Below are 11,074 nucleotides of genomic sequence, written 5' to 3' on the forward strand. Positions count from 1 at the left end.
GCAACGGAAGGCAGTGGACAGAGCCACCCTCGCCTTGAAGCTCTGGCTCATTAAACCGTATCTTCAGTCGCTGATGGCCAATGAGAGACCAACAGCGCTTGCCATTTTAGCACTTGAAAATGCCATTGGTCAGTCACTGGATCTCTTTAATGCTGTTACATAACAAATGAAAATAGAATCTCAGTGTGACATTCTGTACCTTTGGGGGAGTGTGCTGTAACCCCCATATTCCTCATTTTCATATAATCGTGATCTTATATACAGAGCATGCCTTGTAAGGTATCAGGGGAAAGGATATGATCTGCTGAAAGTCATTTCTCTACCCATAGATGTTTACCATTCATGCATATGAAGTTATGAGAATTGTGCAGTGTGGTTATCACTATGCTGTAAGGTGGGGGAGTCAGCCAAATATTAGCTCCCCAGTGACAACAGCAAGGAAAGTAACCAACACCCGGACAGGGTGTCAAACAACCCATCAACAGCCATTGTTCAGCAAGGGAGCTACAGTGCAATCACTTACCTGCAAGAGGACACCCCAGGGGAATTGCTCAGACTTGCTTGGAGAGACGCAGTGATGCTCACCTGACTCTGAAGGGGGAGCAAAGCCAAGAGGGAAGAAAGGACATGATAAAAGCAGAGACATTTGCCATGCTTTGTCTCTCTCGTCCACCTACATCTACAGACACCCCCACACCAAGCAACTGAAGCGCTGACGAAAGGGGAGAGCCTGGCTGAAAAGCCACCAGCCGGCCTGTGGTGAGAAGCATCTAAGTTTGTAAGGGCATTGAAAGGGTTAAGATCAGCTTAGAGTGCATTTTGCTTTTATTTCACAAAAACAACGAGGAGTCCGGTGACACCTTAAGAACTAACAGATTTATTTGGACACAAGCATTCGTGGGTAAAAAGCCCTCTTCTTCAGATGCATGGAGTGAAAATTGCAGATAGAGGCATAAATATATATTGGAACATGATGTAAAGGGAGTTACCATACAAGGGGAGAACCAGTGTTGAAGGCTAATTCAGTCAGGGTGGATGTGGCTCTCTCCAAGTAATTGACAGGGAGGTGTCAATACCAAGAGAGGGAAAATTGCTTTTGTAGTGAGCCAGTCACCCCCAGTCCCTCTTCAAGCTCAAATTAATGGTGTTAAGTTTGCAGATCAGTTGTAACTCTGCAATTTCTCTTTGAAGTCTGTTTTTGAAGTTTTTTGAATGGCTTCTTTTAAATGGCTACTTTGAATGGCTACGTTTAATTGTGTTATTGAATATGAACATGTAAACGTGTTATGGAAGTCCCATGTGGTCTAGTGGTTAGGATTCTTGGCTTTCACCCAGACAGCCTGGGTTCAATTCCCCACACAGGAACAATGCAGAGCTTCTCCTTGGAGGGGAGACAGGAAACAAAAAGAATGGGAAGGGATCCTGCCAGCAGCAGAGCTGGATAGAGTTGGGAGCAGTACTGGATTTGACATGGTGCCATAGTGCTAGGCCCAAGCTCTGAAGGGACCTGTAACAGTAACTTCCTCCCCTCTGCAGAAAGGGAGCCTCAGAGCAGCCTGGATTCAGTAGGGGAGCTGAGACCCCATAGGGCCCTGGGAGCTGTAGTTCCTTGACCAGCTCCCTGCCTTGGAGCAGAGAAGGAACATTTCCCAGCATTCCCTTGGCTGCTATCAACAGGAAAGGGAGGGGGGAAGCTGTGAGACTCCATGCGCTGCAGCTTGCTGTGGCTGGGGGGCTGGCTGGCTGCTAGAAGGGGGTGCCACCTGTGAATAGGGAAGAGGTGTGACCAAGGAGTAGAAGGCTTTGGCCCAGGTAGCACCCTCAGAAGACTTCCCCAGACAGGCTTAGGGATGCTGGTGTGACCTCGCCTGGCAGCCCCCAAAGATGGAACTGGGTGGACTAACTGGACAGGGCCCCTCTCTATCTGAAGCTGGGCAAGGGAGGTATGTGGATCCCACCAGAAGGTAAAATGGTAAGTAAGGAAGGGGAGGCTCTACTGGACCTGGACAGCTTCAGATACAGGACAGGAGGATTTCCACTTCTGAGCCATGAAAATAGAAATTGACTTTTCCTTTCCAGATGTATCTAATATTCATAAAGGGAATCTAGCCCCTGCCTTCCAGATCTGAACACCTCAAAATCAGGAGTGCTCAAGCTCAATTTGGGCAGCTGTTACTTCATTTCTCCCAAATCAAATATGCTGATCCACTGTCATTTACTGTAGAAAAAGTAGGAGAAAATTGAGCAACAAACGTTGGGGTCTTCACAGTGCTAACGAGGGCTGGAATTGCTATTTTCAACAGCCATTACACTTTTTTTTTTAGTTTTGTTTGTTTAAAAGGAAGACAGTGATATTGCACTGGCAAATTCCCCATAGAAACAAAGAATGGAACAAAAGAATAATAAAGGCACCTCAACTTTCCTCATTTATGTAGGACGGTCTTATTAGATGGATCCAGACATCTTCCAATCACAGAAGCTGATAATTGTTCCACTTTACTGCAGTTCTGTAACCATGCAGGAACCTAGAGGAGGAAAGTGCCTAACTCCAGAGTCTGCAGCTGCCTAGGGCCAGTGCTGAGGATTTAGAGTCCCTAGTGCTGCCCTTGCAAGGTTCAAGCATGCTCAGCCTTGGCATTGCCTCCGCTCCTGCGGCTAGTAGCTGCAGCTGTCTAAGGCTGGCCTCTGGCAGTTGCCCCATGGCTGTAGCTAGAGAAACTACAAGTGGCTCTATGACTCCTGGGGCCATTAAGCTAGAGCACCTAAAGACACTGGAGTTAACCTCAAGGAACAGAGGTCACCAGTAGGAAAGGAATGTCGGGGGAGCAGGGAAGGCGGGAGCAGGTCAGGCTTGCAGAGGGAGCTTCCAGCTGGTTGGGAGCATGTCCAAAGTAGAAAGGAAACAAGTATGGGGAGAGGTGGTGGTGACCAGGTAGCAGACTAGCACGTAGATGGGAGCAGAGGGAGAGACGCTGGTGTCTTCAGATTCCCAAGGGCTAAGTCCTCACTTTGGGGAAATGGTGTTTGCAGGTGGCTTGCTCACATGGCAGGATGGGGGCTGAGGGAGGGATCTGTCAGAACTGATCAGGTGTCTGCTGGCTTTAGGACTTTGAGCTGAGACTAGGACCACATGCAGTGACTGGTGACATGGGGGGGTACTGGAGACATGGCTAGAGAAGGTCTGAATGAGGAAAGAGATAAATCTGTGGGGAGTTTCCTTGGTCACTATGAAAGTTCTGCTCACTGTGGACACTGGTAAACCCACATGGGTGTACAGCTCAATAAGAAAACCCGCGGGCTGAGGGAGCTGTGTATGGCAATGCATATAGTCATGGAGAGGTGTGTGATCAAAATGAAAAATGTCTCTGAGGTTCAGTACCGGGTATACGAAGGCACCAATGGCACTGCCCCACCAGGCCCACACTCGGAGCCCACAGTGACTATACTGGGGCCCACAAATATGTTTGGTGCCAGGGCCAACAAAAGGTTAATCCAGCCCTGACTGCCTGAGCACTATTTCAGCCTCACATTTTTGGGTGGAACTCCCACAGTGAGAGCTGCAGAGCACTCCCCCGCAACACACACGCACACACTCGTCCTGGTGTTGGGAGGGGAACAGGAGAAAGGACAAAAGAAGAGATGAAGAGAAAGGAGGGAGGGACAGGTGGATGGAGGAAAAGGTGAAACACAAAGGACAAACCCTAATGTCCCCATGATTCTAAGGGACAAAATCCCAGGTGCGGAATAAAATTCTGCCTCCTTAAGCTCATGTTTTCCATGCCTAGAATTCAACTCTCACCAGATGGATCAGACTGAACAGGTTTCACACCTCCAGGAGGCTCTTACCTTCTAAAGAGGGACGGCTGTTTTCTAGTAAAATCACTACAAGGGAAGGAGAAAACTGGAAAGAGGTTTCTCCTGGCGCTCACGTCCGTGAACCCGAATACTCTCTCAGTCCTCAGACAGAGACCTGGAGAAGGAGACTTGCTGAAGCAAAGCCACAGGGGTCTCTGAGGTTTCCCTAGCCCCTGGCCCCTGACTGATGTCAGGATCTCTCTGTGAGGTCACCACCTGCTCACCAATAGTCTTTGACCAATAGTGTGAGGTCCTGCAAAAGGCCTTTGTGATGTCACTGCCACACCCCGCCCTTGCTGTGCCAATGTCCTGCCCCGGCCAGGCACTTTGGAGCTTTGAGCTACTCCCTGTGGATCACCTCACTCAAGGAGCTTTTCTATAGAGCATCCTCAGATGTCTAAGCACACGAGTGCCATGGCAATGAACTGACACACATGGCACCAAGATGAGATCATTAGTAGACTAACCTATAGGAGAAGGACACCCCAGCATTAGTAGGGGAGAAATCCCTACTGAACATGCATTACACCTAGCAGCCCCTGCGTGGGGTCGGGCGGGGGCTGCGGAGGGGGGAGACCTGGGAAAGGGATGGATGGAAAATGTCTGTGCAGCCGGGACATGGCCGGGGGGCGAGGGGAGAAGAGCAGGTGACCCCTGAGGAGCGGGGAGAAAAAGGGAGGGCTGAGATCCCCTCGGAATTACCACTGCCCCCTCCGTGGAGACCCCCCTCCTCTCCTGTCCTGCCCCCTTTCTCCCTAGAGAGCAACAAGCAACATCCAGGCTGACACCCCCTTCCCTCAAACCCCTGAGAAGTTCCCTGTTCCCCTCCCCCCATTGTGCCCCATTTTCTCTCCCCTTTGCCAATGGCCAGTTCAGATCTCAGGTTTGGGGTGTTTCCCCCCATTTTCACCTGCAGTGATTTGTCCTTGTGTAGGTGGGAAATGGTTCCCCCGAGTGATTTCTGAACTGGGCAGAGGCTGGGGGGGGCCTGAGACAGGGACACCTCTGGGCTGGGCTGGGGGGGCCACTCTCTGCTGGCAACAGGGCGTGGGAAGGGCCAGGAAGGGGAGGGGGGAGCAAGTGTCCCCCATAGAGAGGGTCCAGCCCCAGGCTGCTACCAGTAGCACATTCCTATCCTGGCCGGGGGGGAGGGGCTTTCTCCAGCTGGGACCTGCCCCCTAGGCAGCCCCAGGCTCTGACCGCACCAGCCCCGCCTGGAGCCCCCAGTGAGTGAGAGACCCCGGAGGGGGAGGGGGAGGGAGCACTGGGCCCTGACAGGAAAGTGACTCTCTCCCCTCAGATCTTGGTGTTTTCCTCTCATGTTATCAAATATGCAGTTTGTGACACAATTTCTTTGCAAATCTCAAAGATTCAAATAAAATAACCTAAACATTTGCCCCACTTCTCTCTAGTTGTCTATTTCTAATTGAATATGCCCTGAGATTTTCCTGTCTCTAATTATAAAATAATAAGAAAATCTCAGATTTACACCTTTTCTCAGATTATTGAACACAAAATGTTTGCAAATGTTGCCCATTTCCTCTTTATTCATTTATCAAGTATTCATGTGAAACACTCAGATTTTACCTCCTATCAACAACTGATATAAAATCCCTCTGATTTTCCACTTTCCTCTCTATAATTTGCAAAATGGATCCAAAATCTCTGATTTCCACCCTTTGTCTTTCATTTCTGAACACTGATCTGAAAGCTCAGGTTTTCCCTCTGTGTCATTATCAAATGTCAATTAACAATCCTCTCAAGTTTTGTGCTGTTCCTTATGTTTCTAAATCCCAAAAACTTCTTCCTTCGGGGGAACCTGTTGCCCTGAGTCGCTCTCCATTCTGGATGTTGCAGGGGATTAAATTTCCCAGTGATTGTCTTTCCCCTCTCCTTTGAGGATCATTTGTTCCCTCTTTTAGCTCTGTTAGATATTTGCCAAAGAAAGAGACCAGCCTGATATTTAATACACATCAAAGCCAGAGGCCTCCCCCTGTTTGGGGATCAGTGGTTCGCAGCTGGTAGTGGGAGAGTTGGCTGGCCCCTTTTCTTTTCTCCAGCTGGCACAGGATGAGGGGGTCACTCTGAGTGCAGCATGTCTTGAGAAGTATCCCAAACCACAAGACAAATGGTCTCTGTGAAGGGTTGCTTCCCACAGTGCTAAGATGTAGCCACCTCTGGCAGGATCCATGGTTGCTACTATTTGCTAGTGACAGGCCACGGAAATTTCTTACCTATTTTGCCCCTCCATGCCAGGCCTGCACAACATATGGCCCACGGGCAACGTGCGGCCCGTGAAGTCTCACTGTGCGTCCCGCAGCCGGGAATCAAAGGGCTCTGGGCTGCCCGTAGCCGCGGGGAATCCAAACCCCTTTAAAGTTCAGCCGCGGCCGGGATTCAAAAGGTTCTGAGCTGCCCGCAGCCGCAGGGAGCCCAGAGCTCTTTAAATCTCAGCCGCGGCCAGGATTTATAGGGCTCTGGGCAGGCGGGCGGGGAGCTCAGAGCTCTTTAAATCCCAGCCACCAGGGCCGGCTTTAGGCCAATTTAACCAATTCCCTTGAATCGGCCTCGCTCCTAAGAGGACCCCGTACCCAAGCCCCAGTACCAGCAAAAGCCAGTGCGCTGTACCAGGGTGGCCCAATTTCCCCAGGGGGCAATTTAAAAGGCCTGGGGCTCCCAGCAGGGGCTGGAAGCCCAGGCCCTTTAAATTGCCACTAGAGCCCTGCTGCTGGAGCCCTGGGGTATGGCTGCGGGGCTCTGGGGGCTATTTAAAAAGTCTAGGACTCCCATTGCTTCTACCTCCCCGGCCCTTTAAATAGCCACTGGAGCCCCGCCGCTTCCCCAGGGTTCCCGCGGCTATTTACAGAGCTGGGGCAGTGGAAGCAGGGGCGCCCCGGGCCCTTGAAATAGCCCCCAAGCCCCAGGCTGCTGCTGCTACCCTAGTGGGAGAGGGGGGAGGAGGAGGAGGAGAAGGAGGCACTCACCATAGAGGATGGGCTGTACCCCCTGTACCTGCACCCCCTGCCCTGCCTGCAGCCAGCCCGTCCCCAGCCAGCCCCTGCTGCACCCCCTGCCCGCACCAGCCCCGCACCTCCTGCCCTGCTTGCACCAGTTCCTGCCTGCAGCCTGCCCATCTCCAGCCAGCCCCACACCCCCTGCCTTGCCTTCAGCCCTGCACCAACCCCTGTCTCCAGCCAGCCCTGCACCCCCTTCCCTGTCTCCAGCCAACCCCTGCCATACTGCCTGCCCTGCCCGCACCAGCCCTGCACCCCCTGCCCTGTCTCCAGCCAACCCCGTACCCCCTGCCTTGCCTTCAGCCCTGCACCAACCCGTCTCCAGCCAACCCCTGCTGCACCCCGCTGCCTGAAGCCAGCCAGTCCCGCACTCCTTTGTCTCCAGCCCTGCCAACCCATGCCGCACCCTCCCTGTGGCCCTGCCTGAAGCCAGCCAGCCCACCCCACACCTCTTGTCTCCAGCCTGCCCCACACCCCTTGCCCAGCCTGCAGCCAGACCCTACCTCTCGCATCCTCCCCCTCCCCCACCTCCAGCCAGCCCCATGTTCACTGGTGCCCTGCAGTTCCGAGGGAAGTAACCCTGCACACCTGCTTCAATGAGATGGGCAGGGAGCAGCTGGGACCCACACATGTGCAGCCTAGCACACCCTAAGGGAGTGGCAGAGCTCATTTCTAGTTCAGACCCATCTTTATAAAAAAGAACTTTTAGGTAGGGTTAACATACATCTGTACTTTCCCGGACATGTCAGGCTTTTTGGTTCTTAAATCGCCATCCGGGAGGAAAATACGGACGTATGGTAACCCTACTGGTACAAAAAATACATACTGTGGCAGAACTTTTTATAGGGAACCAGTTGTTAAGAACTGAAAGGCTTTTTTCTCCCCAATCATCCCTGCGGGGCCCAGCCAAAAATGTTCAAATTGGGCCCCGCACTTCCTAAGGCCGGCCTGCCAGCCACGGCCGGGATTCAAAGGGCTCTGGGCTGCTCGCAGAGATTCCCGGCCGCAGCTGAGGTTTAAAGGTCTCAGGGCTCCCCACCGCCATGGGCAGCCCAGAGCCCTTTGAATCCCGGCAGCAGCTGAGATTTAAAGGGCTCAGGGATCCCTGTGGCTGCAGGCAGCACAGAGCCCTTTGAATCCTGGCGGCAGCTCCAGGGGATGGAGTGAGGCTGGGATTTCAAGGGCTCAGGCTCCCCTCAGCAGCAGGAGCTCTGGGACCTTTAAATCCCTGCCCCAGCCCTGAAAAGCTCCGGGTTCCCCCAGTCGTCAGAGCCCCAGGCCCTTTAATTTGACCCTGAGGGCTCCCAGCCACCTCTTTGGCTGGGAGTCCCTGGTTGATTTAACATCAAGTAACACCTCCCCACCACCAACCTTCCTTTTTGACCCACAGCTGTTTTGGTGGGGCGGCGCTGGGGAAGGAGGGTTTGTTTCTGCAGGGCTGGGCGGGGTGTTTCCGCCAGGCTGGGAGGTCCTGAGTGGGGGGTGTTTCCGCAGGGCCGGGGGGTTTCGGTCCTCAGCTGTTTTCTTTGGAGTATTGTGGCCCTCGCTGTTTTACTCAAAGTACTGTACAGGAACTTTTCAGGGGGATTAAGGCAAAATGCCACATTTATTAGTAATACAGGTATCAATTAATACTCTATGATATGCACATGAGATATATATCACAGTCATGCATTCACGCACACACACAGACATAAACACACTCCGTCTTGCTGTTGTTACCAACTAGTTGCTCCCCTTAACTGCACTGGCCAGGTGAGTTAGATGGGGGAGGGGTGGAGCCGGGCTTCTACCGATCCAAATCGATGGTCCGATGGTGACAAGACGAGATCCGGGGTCCTTCTGCAAGACACCTCGCATTTATAGCAGCTTCCCTCTTATGCAAATCTAGACCAGATTCAAAATCTGGGTCTGCGTCCGTTGGTCTTTGTGCTGCTTTTCTCTGGGTGTTGTCCCAATGCTGCTCAAAGAGGGTGTTTTCTAAAGAAGGTGCTTGCTTCTAATCCCTGAGGCCATCAATATGTCTGCTCTTCTTTATTGGGCCCACTTGACAAGTTGTATTGTCCTTTGCTCTGGCTCCCATTCCCTCTTCAACTGTTGTAGCTGTCTGGAGGTGGGTGTCTTCCAAGCCTCACTCATTCACACCTCATTCAGTCAATAGAGCAATTGATTACAGAGTGCGGGGGAAGATCTTATTCTACTTCTAGCAAAAAGGCACATGTTTTCTTTTACTTTAACTATACTATCCTTAGGGGCTATAACATTTGATACAAAGTTTTCTACCAATTCTCTATATAGGGATCTAATACAAAGTTGTATGAAAATAGAGAGGCACAATGCCAAGTCATATGAATTACAAAATAACATCATGCCGGATGCAATGTCATAAAGATAAAGATACTTAATACAAAATAACACAATGCAACGTTATAAAGATTTATAGAGATAGTTAATACAGAGATTTCTCTACATCACCACTTTACGAGTTGTGCAGGCCTGCTGACGGCATTCGCGGGGCTTCTTGCTCATGTGGATTCTCTGATGCTGAATAAGGTGAGAGCTGCGATTGAAGGTTTTCCCGCACTCACTGCATTCATAGGACCCCTCCTGTGTGTGGATTCTCTGATGCCGAATAAGGTGTGAGCTGCGACTGAAAGTTTTCCCGCACTCACTGCATTCAGGAGGGAGAGGATAGCTCAGTGGTTTGAGTATTGGTCTACTAAACCCAGGGTTGTAAGTTCAATCCTTGAGGGAACCATTTGGGAATTGGTCCTGCTTTGAGCAGGGGGTTGGACTAGATGATCTCTTGAGGTCCTTTCCAACCCTTATAATCTATGATTTTATGATAGGATCTCTTCCCTGTGTGGATTCTCTGATGCCCAACAAGGTGCGAGCTGCGACTGAAAGTTTTCCCGCACTCATTGCATTCACAGGGCCTCTCCCCTGTGTGGATTCTCTGATGTTGAGAAAGGCCTGATCTGTAAGTGAAGTTTTTCCCACACTCAGCACATGTATTTTTTTTGCTTTTCCCTGCAGATTTCCTGCTGTATTCTGGTTTCCTTAAGGCCCTTCTGAGTTCCCTGACAGGAAATAAATTTATCCATTTTCTCCCCTGGCTGGTTTCCCTGCTCTTTTTCTGGTCTGTGCTGAACCTCACACGTCATTGCATCACCTGCTGTGATAGAGACAGAAACCTCAAACAGGGATGGAAAGGGGAAGGCCAAACCAAAACAAGTGCTGGAGAGAGGACAAATAAAAATCAGGAACTCAGCTCCCCACAACAGGAGAGAGAAGGGGATCAATTCAGCCTTCACATCCCATCCAACTTCACAGGGGGAAGGGAGAAAGCTACTGCCCGGTGTCTGCTAGCATCTATAGGAAGCCTTGAGCTATATTTACCCTGCGGATGCGACCCCTGCTATGGACAATAATGAACTGAGAGACTTCCCAAGAGCTTTGTAGGGCATCCTAGATGTTTCCTTCAGGCACTTACAGATTCTGAGTTGGTTTAATGTTTCCTCATCTGTGCGGGGAGATCTCAGGATCTCTCTTTCCTCTGAACCCTGGAGCTCTGGGACCCATGGCTCTTCCCCTTGTTCCAGCTGGGAGATCATATCACGTTGGAAAACCAGAAACTCCGCTCAGATGAAAGAAAACAAAGGAGTTCAGTTGATTTCATACAACTTGATCATCAAAAACATTCTGTTAATTTATCTTCAGTGCTTAGTGTGACCTAGTGTGCCTGGGGCAGTCCTCACTGAAAATGCCAAGGTCAGAGCAGGCTGAAAAAGGGAGAGCAGATGCTCCCCATACTGGTGGTTAACACTGAAGTTAAACTCACTGACCAGTCACAAACTGTGCTTCTGATCCCACACACTGGTTAACGAGACTCTGAAAAAAGAAATCACACGGCCCCCTTTATTGCATGACAGTTCTCTGACTCCTAATCAGCAACTAGGTCCCGTACAGTGAGAGGTTATTTAAAAACTCTGCTCACTGTGATACAGCATGGCCAGAGGGCAGCAGGAGAGTGATCCTAATTGGATCCAGGAAGTGGGTGGGTAGAAGGTTAGCCACATTACCCAGGTTTGGATCTCATCCAAAATACCATGCTGCCAGCCAATCCTTTAGCAATTAAACTAAATGTTTAGAAGAAAGAACAAATGAAAGAATGAAGTTAAATTCCATCCTTCCAGACAATTCTT

This window comes from Gopherus flavomarginatus, unplaced genomic scaffold (assembly GCF_025201925.1).
Source record: "Gopherus flavomarginatus isolate rGopFla2 unplaced genomic scaffold, rGopFla2.mat.asm mat_scaffold_49_arrow_ctg1, whole genome shotgun sequence".
NCBI lineage: Eukaryota > Metazoa > Chordata > Testudines > Testudinidae > Gopherus > Gopherus flavomarginatus.